At 45.0% G+C, this 19,842-nt stretch overlaps 1 protein-coding gene across 3 annotated transcripts in view; it reads left to right on the top strand.

The window, feature by feature from the left end:
* Positions 1 to 727: 727 nt before the first annotated feature.
* Positions 728 to 19,842, top strand: part of LOC109878698 (netrin-G1-like) — a 257,212-nt gene continuing 238,097 nt past the window's right edge. Inside the window, exon 1 of one of the 3 annotated variants that reach the window (XM_031836409.1) lies at positions 728 to 885. The gene's annotated coding sequence lies outside the window, so the exon portion shown is untranslated. Of the gene's footprint in view, positions 886 to 3,196; positions 3,817 to 19,842 lie in introns of those variants that run through there. The other 2 variants (XM_031836408.1, XM_031836410.1) reach the window with 2 other exon arrangements.

Here is a 19,842-nt window from a genome sequence, read left to right as displayed (position 1 = left end):
TCTACATAGCGCTACACTTTGTCTGGTCTTTTTCTCTTGAAGTGAACGTGCAATGCATTTTGAGCAGAGCACATAACACTGTAACACAATTGTAATAATTGTTTTCCATTTTAGGATTAGGATGATGCTTAACTTTAATGTTTTATCAATTCACATGCCGACTCAAAAATAGCCCATGTGGCTGTCTTCCATCTATGTTTGCTCAAAAGAGCTCTGACGGGCTCAGATGCAATATTATCATGATTCCACAACCATCCTATGACTGTCACCTGTTAGAGATTTTCCACTGGTCAATCTGTGGTCTGTAGTGTTATCTTTTGGCATGAGATCATTTACAAAACTTAGTTGCGACATTTTACTTGCTATATGACTATACAGAGGCAAAAATGTATATATATATATATATATATACTCTTAACAAATGCATTGATATTGATTAAACACGATGGTTCCACTATTCTGTTTAATGCTTAAACTGTGTGTCTCGATAGACATGATAACTCACTACATGTCAGTATACTGTAGCACTACATGAGTGTCGGTATTATAACCGCTCCGTCTTCAAGCCGATAGTCTCTACAGCCTTTGCATTTTTTTCGACCAACGAGTTTTTCAGACAAGGATTAAGTAGAATCCAAAGTAGTACTTGCATTTACCGTTGCGTGATATCGCATGTGTCTGTCTAGGTGTTTCACTAACTGAAGTGGCATCCGCGCCTTCGCTCCCCATTCCGGGGAAGCAATGGAGTGAACTAGTCGTTTCGGAGCAAGGCTCTGCTCTCCGCGTGAACAACAATGTCCCGGTTTAAAAAAAGATATACATCGGTGTGTTCCATGATCTTCACTATTCTTTGCAAAGTTACGAAATGAAGCTTTGAGAGAAAAGGTAAGGTCTACCTACCTGTTTTGGTATGTTGGAGGGATGATCGCGTCTATTTAAGACACCTTTTGATTGTGTGCCTTCAGACAGCTGACAAGAAAAGTTTATAATTGTCTATGATTAAAACAGATCATAGATAATCAATTGTCTTACATAGTGCTTCAGCAATAAATAGGCTATGAAAGTACACTGGATTCAGCATCACTAGATTGCTTCTCTATACCGTTGATTTATTTGTACGTTCGCCGCATCGTGTAAAACTTGCCAAAGTGTTGTTGCACTCTTGCTGTTCGGGAATATCTGACAGATAATTGAGTCAGTATACCTCACTGTAGGGCTGAATGTCCAACAAAACACATACCTCACTGTAGGGCTGAATGTCCAATACACACATACAGACACTACATACGCGTGCACACATGCATACTGACACCACACACACAAACAAACAGACACACACACACACACCACATATGCCTAAACTGTTGCGAAGGTCTATGTATCCCGTTTGCTAGTCACTTTACCTCTACCTATATGTACATAGCTACCTCAATTACCCCTCCGGCACATCGACTCGGTACTGGTACTTACTCGTTATTTTTATTCGTTATTCACTGTGTATTTATTCCTCATGTCATTATTTATATTTTGTGTTTTATCTTTATCTTTCAATATGCATTGTTGGAAAAGGACCCATGAGTAAGGATGTCACTGTTAGTCTACACCTGTTGTTTGCGAAGCATGTGACAAATATCATGTGATTTGATCAGAGGTCTGATGGCTGCACGGCACTGCTCATACAGTGGTGAGCTGTGTGTGTGGAGTATAGGCCTAATGCATGCAGACCTCTATAAGTAAACGCTATAGGGACTGCTTTCCTTTGCTACTCAATGGAGAACATTCAAATAGCTTTTAAATCCAGGACTAGGCTTAATATGTGTCCCGGAAACCGGTCCTAAGTGGCAAATCAGGTGCAGGGTCAATAATGAATATTCAGTGTTCTACTATGCTCCATCTGTGCTGTTTATGGTTTCATTCTCTCCCCGGATCGTCGCCGCTTGAGGATTTACTGTCAGAATGGATCGAATTTTAATATCATCTGGGCCCTCCCCAAGGCTAATATCATGACCGTGTGAGAGATTGCTGCGGACTCAACCCCCTGTAGAAATCTAATGTTTCCACTTTTGCCAGTGTCGGGTAAATTGCAGTGGAAAGTCAGCGAACAGACTGAGTCTTACACAAGGTGTAATGACGTTGCTAAACTGTCCGCAACTTTACTGACTCATCAAGGCGGGCGACGGTGTGTGTGTGTGTGTGTGTGTGTGTGTGTGTGTGTGTGTGTGTGTGTGTGTGTGTGTGTGTGTGTGTGTGTGTGTGTGTGTGTGTGTGTGTGTGTGTGTGTGTGTGTGTGTGTGTGTGTGTGTGTGTGTGTGTGTGTGTGTTTGTGTGTGCTGTAATTTGAGCGCGTAATTCGTAATGTGGACTATGGGGTGAAGTGCCTGCTTTTAACAGATCTCTATAGTCTACTCCTCTTGTCTTAATTTAACCGACCTCTATAGCCTACTCCACTTTTCAAACCTTCATTCGTTTAACCCGGGCAGATATGGGGGCTGACGAGCACCATATTTAGGCATGGTGTAGGCCTATGTGTTTAACAATTTGATATAGTTATTTCCTGTATCTCCCAGTCAATCACAAACATCACCACGATGTCCAATGCGCCTATTAGGCGAGAAATGTTTACCTGACATTTAAACAATTAGGCTATATCATTAAACCAAACCAACTAAATTTAAGAGAGTTTTTAAAAAATAGGACAAATAGTTAAAAAAAAATAATAATAATAATCATAATTACAATATCAAAATGAAATGCACACGTTAGGACCCTGCAGAAACATACAAGTATTGAGGTAGAGGTAAGGGTTGCAATCACTAGCTCGCATTTAGAAGAGATTGCTTATCTCATATAGATCGCTCTGCTCTGTCCTTGTTAAAGTGGTGGCAGGCATAGGAAACTACGGTTCACAGTGATCTCTCATTTGTCCTCCAAGTTTAGCTACATCAACCCCATTGAGTCTCAGACTGGTCATAAAAGAGGACTCGCTGCTGGGGGGGGGGGGGGGGGGGGGGTATTGAGTTCTAGAAGAATATTTAAGCTGAGCGAGCGGTTTCACCTGATGGACTCCAAGTGCGTTATCTCTTACCCGCAATCTCCACTGAGCAGTTTGCAGCGATGCGCTGTTATGTGTAATGCGCGAGGGATGCGTGACGCGGGCACATTGGAGGATATTCTCGGCAGCGCAGTGATTCATGTCCCCTTTTATTGCCTGTAGTACATAGCGAGAGAGAGGGGGGGGTAGATTCAGATATCCGCTCACCGGAATCAAACGTATTGACTGTGGATCTAAGAAATGATACAATTAAAAAGGGGGATTTCATGAAAGACAACGGAGCGTTCCCCAAAAGTTTTTCCTAGTGGAATTGTTTGTGTCCTGCAGACACGGTTCTAATACCGATAATGGAATGGCACATGGCGGAATGATGACCAGCTGGACATAGCCCAGTGTCAAAATACTCACATTTTTTCTGTGGTTGTGCTGATCTAAGACCCACTAACAGCGATCAGACCATTTGTATTTAAATGGGAGAAAATCTCATGTGATCCCGTTTCTCTTCGCCAAAGAGATGTTGCACTTGCACAGCGATTCTAGGAAGATTTACGTGTGCGCGGGGGGACCATTCAATCGCTGCCTCAAGCTCCATTCAGCTTGTTTTCAATCTTTGGTCATCAATATTTAGCATCCCGTTTATGCCAAACTCGTCACAGTAAGATTAACACGCGCATTTTAAAGGAGTTCCCGAGGTCAGTGTTGAACTTGTTGAACGCTCACAAAGACTGGACTGTGCACGGTGAATTGAGGGCAAACCTACACATGTAAGTATGCAAATTAGAGAAATGAGAGAAATCTAAGTCTATTTTGCATTGTACATTTAAAGTTGAAATCGTTCAAATTGTTGTCTTCATTAAAACATTGTATGCTGTGTGAAGATAGCAGAAATGCTCGTGTTTCTTGGAATTGTAGGTTTAAGTTTTGTTGGCAAACCACCTACATCAAAGTGTCAAATATGTTATGTATTTCAACTTTGGAATAATTTGCCCTGGCAGACAACGCAGTAGCCTATACGAATGAAGTTGAACGCGTCCATACTCATTTAATGATCTTCATGTAACGAGAACATGAATTACTGGACTCCGGTGCACTGTTGGCAAAGTTTAGGCTAATAGTGATTTGTTGAAGCGCCCCCTTGTGGAATCAAATCCGTATTTTATATATCATAAATGTATAGCCTACCAGATTATATATCATTCAATAGTATGAAATGCTGCTGAAAAGATACTATTCATTATGATGTCCTGTTCAGCCCTGTCCTATCCATTCACCTGCTGTATTTTAATCCCGAGACTTGCAAAGCGTGTGCGGGTAGTGGGGTACCAAAATAGAACGGTTCTTATGGATACGACAATCTATCCTATTGCATCCGTTTAAAGGGTTGATAGTGTGGTTGTATTGACTGTAGTACTGATACGCATAACGATACGTTTGTTGTAGTCAGGACACGTTTCTTTCCTCTAATTCAGGTTTATCCTCTGACTTGACTTTGATTAGATGTGGTTAAAAAAGCAATGGTGATGAGAGGGAGCAGGCTAAGAGTCAGGAATATCTATATTATACGGTTGAGATTGGTTCACATCATTGCATTATACTCTTATATAATATATTTTATGGCATACTAGTTCATTACCTTATGATGTTATAATGGGTTTACCTACACGGTTTCTGTGTTAAGATGTTTTAGTTTGTAGTTGTTATTAGTAGTAATAAAATCATTGTATGTCATTTGATTTTACATTTAACTTTTAAAACAAGTGCTTCAATGTTCACATGTGGACTTTCAGAGTTATTTTATGCATTGTAAGGTTTATATATAATACGCCTTTGGAAACTATTCAGACCCCTTGACTTTTTACACATTTTGTTTAGCCTTATTCTAAAATAATCACAAACCAAAAAACAGGTTTTTAGAAATGTTTGAAAATGTACAATTTAAAAAAATAAGAAATACATTATTTACAGATAATAAACCCTTTGCTATGAGACTCGAAATTGAGCTCAGGTGCATCCTATTGACATTGATCACCATTGAGATGTTTCTACAACTTGGAGGCCACCTGTGGTAAATTATATTGATTGGACATGATTTGGAAAGGCACACACCTGTTTATGTAAGGTCCCACAGTTGAGAGTGCACGTCAGAGCAAAAACCAAGCCATGAAGTCGAAGGAATTGTGTGTAGAGCTCAGAAACAGGATTGTGCCTAGTCACAGATCTGGGGAAGGGTATCAAAACAGAACCATTGAAGGCCCCAAGAACACAGTGGTCGCCATCATTTTTAAATGGAAGGAGTTTGGAACCATCTTCGTAGAGCTGGCGGCCCGGCCAAACTGAGCAATCGGGGGAGAATGGCCTTGGTCATGGAGGTGACCAAGAACCTGATGGTCACTCTGACAGAGCTCTAGATTTCCTCTGTGGAGGTGGGAAAATCTTCCAGAAGGACAACCATCTCTGCAGCACTCCACCAACCAGGCCTTTATGGTAGATTGGCCAGACGGAAGCTACTCCTCGGTAAAATGCACATGACAGCCCAGTTGGAGTTTTCCAAAAGGCACCTAAAGATTCTCAGACCATGAAAAACAAGATTCTCTGGTCTGATGAAACTAAGATTGAACTCTTTGGACTGAATGCCAAACCTGGCACCAACCCTACTGTGAAGCATGGTGATGGCAGCATTTTTGCTGCTCCAGTTTCAACTTCCACCTGGCCGTGCTGCTGCTCCAGTTTCAACTGTTCTGCCTTATTATTATTCGACCATGCTGCTGCTCCAGTTTCAACTTCCACCTGACTGTGCTGCTGCTCCAGTTTCAACTTCCACCTGGCTGTGCTGCTGCTCCAGTTTCAACTGTTCTGCCTTATTATTATTCGACCATGCTGCTGTTCCAGTTTCAACTGACCTGAGCCCTAGGACCATGCCCCAGGACTACCTGACATGATGACTCCTTGCTGTCCCCAGTCTACCTGGCCATGCTGCTGCTCCAGTTTCAACTTCCACCTGGCCGTGCTGCTGCTCCAGTTTCAACTGTTCTGCCTTATTATTATTCGACCATGCTGGTCATTTATGAACATTTGAACATCTTGGCCATGTTCTGTTATAATCTCCACCCGGCACAGCCAGAAGAGGACTGGCCACCCCACATAACCTGGTTCCTCTCTAGGTTTCTTCCTAGGTATTGGCCTTTCTAGGGAGTTTTTCCTAGCCACCGTGCTTCTACACCTGCATTGCTTGCTGTTTGGGGTTTTAGGCTGGGTTTCTGTACAGCACTTTGAGATATCAGCTGATGTACGAAGGGCTATATAAATCAATTTGATTTGATTTGATTATGCTGTGTGGATGTTTTTCATTGGCAGGGACTGGGAGACTATCAGGATCGAGGCAAAGATGAAAGAAGCAAAGTACAGGGAGATCCTTGATGAAAACCTGTTCCAGAGCCTCAGACTGGGGCAAAGGTTCACCTTCCAACAGGACAATGACACTAAGCAAACAGCCAAGACAATGCAGGAGTGGCTTCAGGACAGGTCTCTGAATGTCCTTGATTGGTCCAGCCAGAACCCGGATTTTAACACGGTCTAACATCTATGGAGAGACCTGAAAATAGCTGTGCAGCAACGCTCTCCATCCAACTGGCAGCGATTGAGAGGATCTGCAGAGAAGAATGGGAGAAACTCCCCAAATACACGTGTGCCAAGCTTGTAGTGTCATAACTAAGAAGACTTGAGGCTGTAATCGCTGACAATGGTGCTTCAACAAAGTACTGAGTAAAGGGTCTGAATACTTATGTAAATGTAATGTTTCAGTTATCTAGTTTTAATAAATTAGCAAAAATTGGGTAGAATTATGAGAAAAAAACGAATTATTTAATACAATATAGAATAAGGCTGTGACCTACCAAAATGTGAAAAAGTCAAGGGGTCTGAATACTTTCCGAATGCCCTGTGTATGTATGTGTGTGTGTGTGTGTATATATATATATATATATATGTATACATGTGACAATGAATTATTCACCTTACAATGAATATTAAATAATATTATGTTCACCCTTAGATTATGATGTTGATCAAATTTGGTAACAGCGATAGTCCTAATTCAGTCCCACCCATATCTTTGCCATGTTGCCAGTAGTAACACTTGCTACAGTATTTACCTTACTATTTAGCTGTGGATGCTTTCATTTAAACATTGCTTGTTGATGGATTTTGATAAAGCTAATTATAACAGTATCAGCCATTATACACACATATTACGATTACAACACATGTAGCTATTTCCAGTGGGTTACCTTGTTGAGCCTTTGCTATGGGCTGGAGGTGGACCTGTGGAGTAACCAGGCATGCCTACCATATTATCCTTGTTGAGCCTTTCCTATGGGCTGGAGGTGGACCTGTGGAGTAACCAGGCATGCCTACCATATTATCCTTGTTGAGCCTTTCCTATGGGCTGGAGGTGGACCTGTGGAGTAACCAGGCATGCCTACCATACTATCCTTGTTGAGCCTTTCCTATAGGCTGGAGGTGGACCTGTGGAGTAGCCAGGCATGCCTACCATATTATCCTTGTTGAGCCTTTCCTATAGGCTGGAGGTGGACCTGTGGAGTAGCCAGGCATGCCTACTATATTATCCTTGTTGAGCCTTTCCTATGGGCTGGAGGTGGACCTGTGGAGTAGCCAGGCATGCCACTGTGAAAGTTCAATAATGTGGTAGCAGAGCCTTTCAGGAATGGTGTCTTTAATAATGGATAAGGTGTTCCTATGTTGTTATGAAGTGTGCTTGGTGGAGAAGGGAGGGAGGAAGGAAGGGAGGGACAGGAGAATGTGAGAGAGTGAGAGGTAGGGAGGAAGAGGAGAATGTGAGGGAGGGAGGGAGGGGGTCAAGGAGTGCTAGTGACGGTGTAGACCTCTCTTTTGCTGCAGTATGCTTCTATGTGTGGTGCTGCAGTAACAGCACCCCCCCACCCCCCGCCGAGCTCCAAACACACATAGCTCAACACAGACGGCTTCGCAAGATTCACCCCGTCAAAAGTGCCACTCTCTCACACACAAAGTGCAAGTGGCATTTTCCCCAGCTTGTAAGAGGGAGGACGGAGGAAGGAAGGAGAGTGTGAAAGGGGAGGGAGTACGAGAGAGAGTGGTGGGGAGGAGAGGAGAGGAGAGAGAGAGAGAGAGAGAGAGAGAGAGAGAGAGAGAGAGAGAGAGAGAGAGAGAGAGAAAGCTGTAGGGGCAAGTCGAGCACGTTTTGGCAGCTGAGCTGAGAGATTGTCTTGCCTTCAGAGGTCCGGGACCTGTCTGGCTACAACAATCAGATTGTATTAGATGGGGAAGGGATGGCTGTCATGTTCCACCAATGTTCTGGGGAGCCAGGTGCCAAGACCAAACCCTCCGCTTTGATTTCTCCCTGCTCTCCTCCCTGACAGACAGCCATGCTGAATCACTGAAACAGTTGTTACTTCTTCATCCATTAGCTAGTCTACACCATATAATTATTAAAGAAAGATCATACACCTGTATGCTGATTGGCAGCACTGAAGATGCGCTGAAGACAGAGGCGAGGGAGTGCGGGGATCGGTTGGTGTTGTGGTGATGGCGTGCCACAGAGATATTATGTGCTAGGTCCGTCACACATTCTGGAGCATTGAACGTTTGGCTGTCATGTTTGCAGGGGGCGTTCTCCGGTTGTCTGCCATCATGTTTATTTATGAGGACTGTCACATTGGCAGTTTGTTAACAGGGAAGATTTAGCGATTCTGGGAAAGGAAGGCAGGCCCAGGAATCTAAGGAGAAAGAAGAGCCCTCTGTGTATGATGCAAGGCTCCCGGTGATGCTGGCCAAGCTTTCTCTCTCTCTGTTTCTGTGTCTCTCACTCCCCCTCTCTTTTTTTCTCTCACTCTCTCTCCCTCTCTCTCTCTCTCTCTCTCTCTCTCTCTCTCTCTCTCTCTCTCTCTCTCTCTCTCTCACTCTCACTCTCTCTCTCTCTCTCTCTCTCTCTCACTCTCTCTCTCTCCCTCTCTCTCTCTCTCTCTCTCTCTCTCTCTCTCTCTCTCTCTCCCTCTCTCTCTCTCTCTCTCTCTCTCTCTCACTCTCTCTCCACATCTCTGTCTGTCTTTCTCCCACGTAAGCCAAGCACCTCACTGGCTTTGTTTAGCGAGAGACGTGTAGAGAGACGTGTAGAGAGACATGTAGAGAGACGTGTAGGGAGACGTGTAGAGAGACATGTAGAGAGACGTGTAGGGAGACGTGTAGAGAGACGTGTAGGGAGACAGAGGGAGATGAGGAACATCTGAGAAGGCAAAAAGAAAAGGTGAAAAGTGAGGAAGATGACGAGATGAAGAGGTCATGGAGGGAGATGAAGACGTTGGGTATTCATACACACGTGTCATTGAGAAGCTACTGCTGTAGTTGTAACCACTGCCGGGCCAAACATGCATGTCTTTCTCTAACTGACTTTTAAACACTCAGCCTTGCTCGAGTTGCCCCAGGGACGACATGGAAGCGGATGCAAGGGGGTGTTTCACAGCTTGAGAGAGAGAGAGATAAATAGAGAGAGAGAGAGAGAGAGAGAGATGAAGAGAGAGATAAAGAGAGTGATAAAGAGAGAGAGAGAGATAAAGAGAGATAAAGAGAGAGAGAGAGATAAAGAGAGAGAGAGAGATAGAGAGATTGAGAGAGATAAATAGAGAGAGATAGAGAGATAAAGAGAGAGAGAGAGAGAGAGAGAGAGAGATAAAGAGAGAGAGATTGAGAGAGATAAAGAGAGAGAGAGAGAGAGCTCTCTAGCAGGTCATAAGGACCCTGTAAAACATTTATGGGTTTAAATATAAAACCAACCTCAGCATCATTGGTAGGATCCTACGTCCCAAAAATACACTCCTGTCCTTGTATGCCACCATCAGCTAGTGAGCCAGGAGCCCAGTACTGTTCACCTAGATTACCTTAGAGCAGGAATCACTGAAAATACAAGTAATTTATTACAGGGTTTCACAAACTCAGTCCAGGGGCCCGCCCTGTGTCCTGGGGCCCCACCTGGGTGCACCCGGTGGGGGTACAGGACTGAGTTTGTGAAACCCTGATGCAGTGTACTATAGAAGAGTCTGTATAAGCGAATCTATTCCTATTCCATGTGAAATAGTTGAGTAAATCTTTTGTTTATTTTACAGTTTTGTTTGTGTGCTTCATTATCAATCAAATCAAATCAAATCAAATGTATTTATATAGCCCTTCGTACATCAGCTGATATCTCAAAGTGCTGTACAGAAACCCAGCCTAAAACCCCAAACAGCAAGCAATGCAGGTGTAGAAGCACGGTGGCTAGGAAAAACTCCCTAGAAAGGCCAATACCTAGGAAGAAACCTAGAGAGGAACCAGGCTATGTGGGGTGGCCAGTCCTCTTCTGGCTGTGCCGGGTGGAGATTATAACAGAACATGGCCAAGATGTTCAAATGTTCATTAATGACCAGCATGGTCGAATAATAATAAGGCAGAACAGTTGAAACTGGAGCAGCAGCACAGTCGGGTGGAAGTTGAAACTGGAGCAGCAGCATGGCCAGGTGGACTGGGGACAGCAAGGAGTCATCATGTCAGGTAGTCCTGGGGCATGGTCCTAGGGCTCAGGTCAGTTGAAACTGGAACAGCAGCATGGCCAGGTGGACTGGGGACAGCAAGGAGTTATCATGTCAGGTAGTCCTGGGGCATGGTCCTAGGGCTCAGGTCCTCGGAGAGAGAGAAAGAGAGAAGGAGAGAATTAGAGAACGCACACTTAGATTCACACAGGACACCGAATAGGACAGGAGAAGTACTCCAGATATAACAAACTGACCCCAGCCCCCCGACACATAAGCTACTGCAGCATAAATACTGGAGGCTGAGACAGGAGGGGTCAGGAGACACTGTGGCCCCATCCGAGGACACCCCCGGACAGGGCCAAACAGGAAGGATATAACCCCACCCACTTTGCCAAAGCACAGCCCCCACACCACTAGAGGGATATCTTCAACCACCAACTTACCATCCTGAGACAAGGCTGAGTATAGCCCACAAAGATCTCCGCCACGGCACAACCCAAGGGGGGGGCGCCAACCCAGACAGGATGACCACAACAGTGAATCAACCCACTCAGGTGACTCACCCCCTCCAGGGATGGCATGAGAGAGCCCCAGCAAGCCAGTGACTCAGCCCCTGTAATAGGGTTAGAGGCAGAGAATCCCAGTGGAAAGAGGGGAACCGGCCAGGCAGAGACAGCAAGGGCGGTTCGTTGCTCCAGAGCCTTTCCGTTCACCTTCCCACTCCTGGGCCAGACTACACTCAATCATATGACCCACTGAAGAGATGAGTCTTCAGTAAAGACTTAAAGGTTGAGACCGAGTCTGCGTCTCTGACATGGGTAGGCAGACCATTCCATAAAAATGGAGCTCTATAGGAGAAAGCCCTGCCTCCAGCTGTTTGCTTAGAAATTCTAGGGACAATTAGGAGGCCTGCGTCTTGTGACCGTAGTGTACGTATAGGTATGTACGGCAGGACCAAATCAGAGAGATAGGTTGGAGCAAGCCCATGTAATGCTTTGTAGGTTAGCAGTAAAACCTTGAAATCAGCCCTTGCTTTGACAGGAAGCCAGTGTAGAGAGGCTAGCACTGGAGTAATATGATCAAATTTTTTGGTTCTAGTCAGGATTCTAGCAGATTCTAGCAGTATTTAGCACTAACTGAAGTTTATTTAGTGCTTTATCCGGGTAGCCGGAAAATAGAGCATTGCAGTAGTCTAACCTAGAAGTGACAAAAGCATGGATTAATTTTTGTGCATCATTTTTGGACAGAAAGTTTCTGATTTTTGCAATGTTACGTAGATGGAAAAAAGCTGTCCTCGAAATGGTCTTGATATGTTCTTCAAAAGAGAGATCAGGGTCCAGAGTAACCCCAAGGTCCTTCACAGTTTTATTTGAGACGACTGTACAACCATTAAGATTAATTGTCAGATTCAACAGATGCCATCAATAAATGGTATGGACTATTTACCATTGTAATATGTCATATATTCAGTACCTATTGTATCACACAATAAAAGGACAACATATTATAATAAATATTCATCTTTGAACATCTTTTTTATTTATCGAAATACAGTTGTCTTTCACATCCTCTAAAACCAATTTCCCCAAGAACAGTGAAATGCTTTTCTCTCAAGCTCCAAAACCAACAACACACTAATCAAGATCAATGTTGTACTAACAATAACAAGGTAGAACAAAAACACACAAAAAATACAAATGAGAAATAAGAAGAAGTAAGCTATATCCAGGGTCTGTTCCAGGGTCAGTAGCTATATCCAGGGTCTGTTCCAAGGTCAGTAGCTATATCCAGGGTCTGTTCCAGGGTCAGTAGCTATATACAGGGTCTGTTCCAGGGTCAGTAGCTATATACAGGGTCTGTTCCAGGGTCAGTAGCTATATCCAGGGTCTGTTCCAGGGTCAGTAGCTATATCCAGGGTCTGTTCCAAGGTCAGTAGCTATATCCAGGGTCTGTTCCAGGGTCAGTAGCTATATCCAGGGTCTGTTCCAGGGTCAGTAGCTATATACAGGGTCTGTTCCAGGGTCAGTAGCTATATACAGGGTCTGTTCCACGGTCAGTAGCCATATCCAGGGTCTGTTCCAGGGTCAGTAGCTATATACAGGGTCTGTTCCAGGGTCAGTAGCTATATACAGGGTCTGTTCCAGGGTCAGTAGCTATATACAGGGTCTGTTCCACGGTCAGTAGCCATATCCAGGGTCTGTTCCAGGGTCAGTAGCTATATACAGGGTCTGTTCCAGGGTCAGTAGCTATATACAGGGTCTGTTCCAGGGTCAGTAGCTATATACAGGGTCTGTTCCAGGGTCAGTAGCTATATACAGGGTCTGTTCCAGGGTCAGTAGCTATATACAGGGTCTGTTCCACGGTCAGTAGCCATATCCAGGGTCTGTTCCAGGGTCAGTAGCTATATACAGGGTCTGTTCCAGGGTCAGTAGCTATATACAGGGTCTGTTCCAGGGTCAGTAGCTATATACAGGGTCTGTTCCAGGGTCAGTAGCTATATACAGGGTCAGTAGCTATATACAGGGTCAGTAGCTATATACAGGGTCAGTAGCTATATACAGGGTCAGTAGCTATATACAGGGTCAGTAGCCATATCCAGGGTCTGTTCCAGGGTCAGTAGCTATATACAGGGTCTGTTCCAGGGTCAGTAGCTATATACAGGGTCTGTTCCAGGGTCAGTAGCTATATACAGGGTCTGTTCCAGGGTCAGTAGCTATATACAGGGTCTGTTCCAGGGTCAGTAGCTATATACAGGGTCTGTTCCACGGTCAGTAGCCATATCCAGGGTCTGTTCCAGGGTCAGTAGCTATATAGAGGGTCTGTTCCAGGGTCAGTAGCTATATCCAGGGTCTGTTCCAGGGTCAGTAGCTATATACAGGGTCTGTTCCAGGGTCAGTAGCTATATACAGGGTCTGTTCCAGGGTCAGTAGCTATATCCAGGGTCTGGTCCAGGGTCAGTAGGTATATACAGGGTCAGTAGCTATATACAGGGTCAGTAGCTATATCCAGGGTCTGTTCCAGGGTCAGTAGCTATATCCAGGGTCTGTTCCAGGGTCAGTAGCTATATGCAGGGTCTGTTCCAGGGTCAGTAGCTATATCCAGGGTCTGTTCCAGGGTCAGTAGCTATATCCAGGGTCTGTTCCAGGGACAGTAGCTATATACAGGGTCAGTAGCTATGTACAGGGTCAGTAGCTATGTACAGGGTCAGTAGCTATGCACAGGGTCAGTAGCTATATACAGGGTCTGTAGCGATATACAGGGTCAGTCCCAGGGTCAGTTGCTATATAAAGGGTCTATTCCAGGGTCAGTAGCTATATACAGGGTCTGTTCCAGGGTCAGTAGCTATATACAGGGTCAGTAGCTATATACAATGTCAGTAGCTATATACAGGGTCAGTAGCTATATACAGGGTCAGTAGCTATATACAGGGTCTGTTCCAGGGTCAGTAGTTATATACAGGGTCAGTTCCAGGGTCAGTAGTTATATACAGGGTCAGTTCCAGGGTCAGTAGCTATATACAGGGTCAGTAGCTATATACAGGGTCCGTAGCTATTTACAAGGTCAGTTCCAGGGTCAGTAGCTATATCCAGGGTCTGTTCCAGGGTCAGTAGCTATATACAGGGTCTGTTCCAGGGTCAGTAGCTATATACAGGGTCTGTTCCAGGGTCAGTAGCTATATACAGGGTCTGTTCCAGGGTCAGTAGCTATATACAGGGTCTGTTCCACGGTCAGTAGCCATATCCAGGGTCTGTTCCAGGGTCAGTAGCTATATACAGGGTCTGTTCCAGGGTCAGTAGCTATATACAGGGTCTGTTCCAGGGTCAGTAGCTATATACAGGGTCTGTTCCAGGGTCAGTAGCCATATCCAGGGTCTGTTCCAGGGTCAGTAGCTATATACAGGGTCTGTTCCAGGGTCAGTAGCTATATACAGGGTCTGTTCCAGGGTCAGTAGCTATATCCAGGGTCTGTTCCCGGGACAGTAGCTATATACAGGGTCAGTAGCTATGTACAGGGTCAGTAGCTATGCACAGGGTCAGTAGCTATATACAGGGTCTGTAGCGATATACAGGGTCAGTCCCAGGGTCAGTTGCTATATAAAGGGTCTGTTCCAGGGTCAGTAGCTATATACAGGGTCTGTTCCAGGGTCAGTAGCTATATACAGGGTCAGTAGCTATATACAATGTCAGTAGCTATATACAGGGTCAGTAGCTATATACAGGGTCTGTTCCAGGGTCAGTAGTTATATACAGGGTCAGTTCCAGGGTCAGTAGTTATATACAGGGTCAGTTCCAGGGTCAGTAGCTATATACAGGGTCAGTAACTATATACAGGGTCAGTAACTATATACAGGGTCAGTAGTTATATACAGGGTCAGTAACTATATACAGGGTCAGTAGCTATATACAGGGTCAGTAGCTATATACAGGGACATTAGCTATTTCCAGGGTCTGTTCCAGGGTCAGTAGCTATATACACGGTCAGTAGCTATATACAGGGTCAGTAGCTATATACAGGGTTATATACAGTGTTTGAGTCTGGAAGGAGAGTTTACAGTCTAACCAGACACCCAGGTATTTGGAGTTGTCCACATATTCTAAGTCAGTACTGTCCAGAGTAGTGATGTTGGACAGGCGGGCAGGTGCAGGCAGCGATCGGTTGAAGAGCATGCATTTAGTTTTACCTGTATTTAAGAGCAATTGGAGGCCACGGAAGGAGAGTTGTATGGCATTGAAGCTCCCATGGAGGGTTCTTAACACAGTGTCCAAAGAAGGGCCAGAAGTAGGCAGAATGGTGTCGTCTGCGTAGAGGTGGATCAGAGAATCACCAGCAGCAAGAGCGACATCATTGATGTATACAGAGAAGAGAGTCGGTCCAAGAATTGAACCTTGTGGCACACCCATAGAGACTGCCAGAGGCCCGGACAACAGACCCTCCGATTTGACACACTGAACTCTATCAAAGAAGTAGTTGGTGAACCTGGCGAGGTAATCATTTGAGAAACCAAGGCTGTCGAGTCTGCCGATGAGGATGTGGTGATTGACAGAGTTGAAAGGCTTGGCCAGGTCAATGAATACGACTGCACAGTATTGTTTCTTATCGATAGCGGTTAAGATATAATTTAGGACCTTGAGCGTGGCTGAGGTGCACCCGTGACCAGCTCTGAAACCAGATTGCATAGTGGCAACAATTTCGGTAGATAATTTTTAGAAAGAAAGGGTCCAGATTGTCTAGCCCGGCTGATTTGTAGGGTTCCAGATTGTAGCTATTTCAGAACATCAGCTGACTGGATTTGGGAGAAGGATAAATGGGGAAGGCTTGGGCGAGTTGCTGTGGGGGGTGCAGTGCTGTTGACTGGAGTAGGGGTAGCTAGGTGGAAAGCATGACCAGCCGTAGAAAAATGCTTATTGAAATTCTCAATTATAGTGGATTTATCGGTAGTGACAGTGTTTCCTATCCTCAGTGCAGTGGGCAGCTGGGAGGAGGTGTTCTTATTCTCCATGGACTTTACAGTGTCCCAGAACTTTTTTGAGTTTGTGTTGTAGGAAGCAAATGTCTGCTTGAAAAAGCTAGCCTTGGCTTTTCTAACTGCCTGTGTATATTGGTTTCTAGCTTCCCTGAAAAGTTGCATATCACGGAGGCTGTTCGATGCTAATGCAGAACGCCATAGGATGTTTTTGTGTTGGTTAAGGGCAATCAGGTCTGGAGAGGACCAAGGGCAATATCTGTTCCCGGTTCTGAATTTCTTGAATGGGGCATGTTTATTTAAGATGGTGAGGAAGGCATTTAAAAAAAATAACCAGGCATCCTCTACTGACGGATGAGATCAATATCCTTCCAGGATACCCCGACCAGGTCGATTAGAAAGGCCTGCTCGCTGAAGTGTTTCAGGGAGCGTTTGACAGTGATGAGTGGAGGTCGTTTGACCGCTGACCCATTACGGATGCAGGCAATGTGGCAGTGATCGCTGAGATCCTGGTTGAAAACAGCAGAGGTGTATTTAGAGGGCAAGTTGGTTAGGATGATATCTATGAGGGTGCCCGTGTTTACGGCTTTGGGGTGGTACCTGGTAGGTTCATTGATAATTTGTGTGAGATTGAGGGCATCAAGCTTAGATTGTAGGATGGCTGGGGTGTTAAGCATGTTCCAGTTTAGGTCGCCTAGCAGCACGAGCTCTGAAGATAGATCAAATCAAATCAAATCAAATCAAATTTATTTATATAGCCCTTCGTACATCAGCTGATATCTCAAAGTGCTGTACAGAAATGGGGGAAATCAATTCACATATGGTTCACATATGGTGTCCAGAGCACAGCTGGGGGCAGAGGGTGGTCTATAGCAGGCGGCAACGGTGAGAGACTTGTTTTTAGAGAGCTCAGGGTCAGTAGCTATATACAGGGTCACTTCCAGGGTCAGTAGCTATATACAGGCTCAGTAGCTATATACAGGGTCAGTAGCTATATACAGGGTCACTTCCAGGGTCAGTAGCCATATACAGGGTCAGTAGCTATATACAGGGTCACTTCCAGGGTCAGTAGCTATATACAGGGTCAGTAGCTATATACAGGGTCAGTAGTTATATACAGGGTCAGTACCAGGGTCAGTACATGGTCATATACAGGGTCAGTCCCAGGGTCAGTAGCTATATACAGGGTCAGTTCCAGGGTCAGTAGCTATATACTGGGTATGTTTCAATACCACATTTTCAATGTGCAGGGATACTGGAGTGTCCCACATTATCCTTGATCGATGGGAGGAAGAAGCCGACAACCTGCCCCAAATAGCCCAGTTCCCAATTAAAATGCACAGTACGCTCCTCTCCTGTGCCGGTGATACTGGGTTTTAAGTTGGGAATAATGAGAGGAAGGACCATTGTCTGAATTTCAAGAGTGATAATGACCTCTAATCTATCTCTGTCCCCTCTGCCCTTATCTAGCCTGGGTATCTCTGTCCCCTCTCCCCTTATCTAGCCTGGTATCTCTGTCCCCTCTCCCCTTATCTAGCCTGGTATCTCTGTCCCCTCTCCCCTTATCTAGCCTGGTGTCTCTGTCCCCTCTCCCCTTATCTAGCCTGGTATCTCTGTCCCCTCTCCCCTTATCTAGCCTGGTATCTCTGTCCCCTCTCCCCTTATCTAGCCTGGTATCTCTGTCCCCTCTCCCCTTATCTAGCCTGGTATCTCTGTCCCCTCTCCCCTTATCTAGCCTGGTATCTCTGTACCCTCTCCCCTTATCTAGCCTGGGTTTCGCTGTCCCCTCTCCCCTTATCTAGCCTGGTATCTCTGTACCCTCTCCCCTTATCTAGCCTGGTATATCTGTCCCCTCTTCCCTTATCTAGCCTGGTATCTCTGTCCCCTCTCCCCTTATCTAACCTGGTATATCTGTCCCCTCTCCCCTTATCTAGCCTGGTATATCTGTCCCCTCTCCCCTTATCTAACTTGGTATCTCTGTCCCCTCTCCCCTTATCTAACCTGGTATATCTGTCCCCTCTCCCCTTATCTAGCCTGGTATATCTGTCCCCTCTACCCTTATCTAGCCTGGTATATCTCTGTCCCCTCTCCCCCTATCTAGCCTGGTATATCTCTGTCCCCTCTCCCCTTACCTAGCCTGGTATATCTGTCCCCTATCTCTGTTATACCTGTCCACATCTCCTCTGTTATACCTGCCCACGTCTCCTCTGTTATACCTGTCCACATCTCCTCTGTTTTACCTGTCCTCATCTCCTCTGTTTTACCTGTCCACATCTCCTCTGTTATACCTGTCCACATCTCCTCTGTTATACCTGTCCATGTCTCCTCTGTTATACCTGTCCTCATCTCCTCTGTTTTACCTGTCCACATCTCCTCTGTTATACCTGTCCACATCTCCTCTGTTATACCTGTCCATGTCTCCTCTGTTTCACCTGTCCATGTCTCCTCTGTTATACCTGTCCTCATCTCCTCTGTTTTACCTGTCCACATCTCCTCTGTTATACCTGTCCACGTCTCCTCTGTTTCACCTGTCCATGTCTCCTCTGTTATACCTGTCCTCATCTCCTCTGTTATACCTGTCCACATCTCCTCTGTTATACCTGCCCACATTTCTTCCATTGGCCCCCTTCCCTCTCTCTCTTACCCCCTCTCTCTCTCTCTTACCCCCTCTCTCTCTCTCTCTTACCCCCTTCCCTCTCCCCCTCTCTCTCCCTCTCACCCCTTCTCTCTCTCTCTTACCCCCTTCCCTCTCCCCCCTCTCTCTCCCTCTCACCCCTTCTCTCTCTCTCTTACCCCCTTCCCTCTCTCTCTTACCCCCTTCCCTCTCCCCCTCTCTCTCCATCTCACCCCTTCTCTCTCTCTCTTACCCCCTTCCCTCTCCCCCCTCTCTCTCCCTCTCACCCCTTCTCTCTCTCTCTTATCCCCTTCCCTCTTCCTCACCCCACTCTCTCACCTTCTCCCTCCCTCCCCTTCTCTTTCTCTCCCCTTCTCTCTCTCCATCCCCATCTATCTCCATCCCCACCTGTCTCTCTCTGTCTCTCTCTCTCTCTATCCCCATCTCTCTCTCATCACCATCTCTCTCTCTTTCTCATCTCATTCAGAGTGGTGGATATAATCAAGATCTCCACCCATAGCTGTGGATAATGGTCATTATGATTGATATGATGGATTTAAATATAACAGAATTCAATTTTTTAAATTCATGACAATGGATGTGTTTCTATTGCTGCCTGTATGAGTAGAAGTACTACATAGGTTAGACAGGTACCGTCGTCTGACTCAAATGATTGGAGAATGGCAATGTTTATTCAAATAAAATATGACAAAATATTGTACTTTTACAGTAACTATAAGATATTACTGTATTCCTTTGCAATAAATTGTGGGCAAAAAAATAAATATATATATATACAGTGGGGCAAAAAAGTATTTAGTCAGCCACCAATTGTGCAAGTTCTCCCACTTAAAAAGATGAGAGAGGCCTGTAATTTTCATCATAGGTACACTTCAACTGTGACAGACAAAATGAGAAAAAAAATCCAGAAAATCACATTGTAGGATTTTTTATGAATTTATTTGCAAATTATGGTGGAAAATAAGTATTTGGTCACCTACAAACAAGCAAGATTTCTGGCTCTCACAGACCTGTAACTTCTTCTTTAAGAGGATCCTCTGTCCTCCACTCGTTACCTGTATTAATGGCACCTGTTTGAACTTGTTATCAGTATAAAAGACACCTGTCCACAATCTCAAACAGTCACACT

The sequence above is a fragment of the Oncorhynchus kisutch genome, linkage group LG11, assembly GCF_002021735.2.
Source record: "Oncorhynchus kisutch isolate 150728-3 linkage group LG11, Okis_V2, whole genome shotgun sequence".
NCBI lineage: Eukaryota > Metazoa > Chordata > Actinopteri > Salmoniformes > Salmonidae > Oncorhynchus > Oncorhynchus kisutch.
The sequence above is the reverse complement of the archived record's forward strand: the minus strand, read 5'-3'. Positions and strand labels throughout refer to the sequence as shown.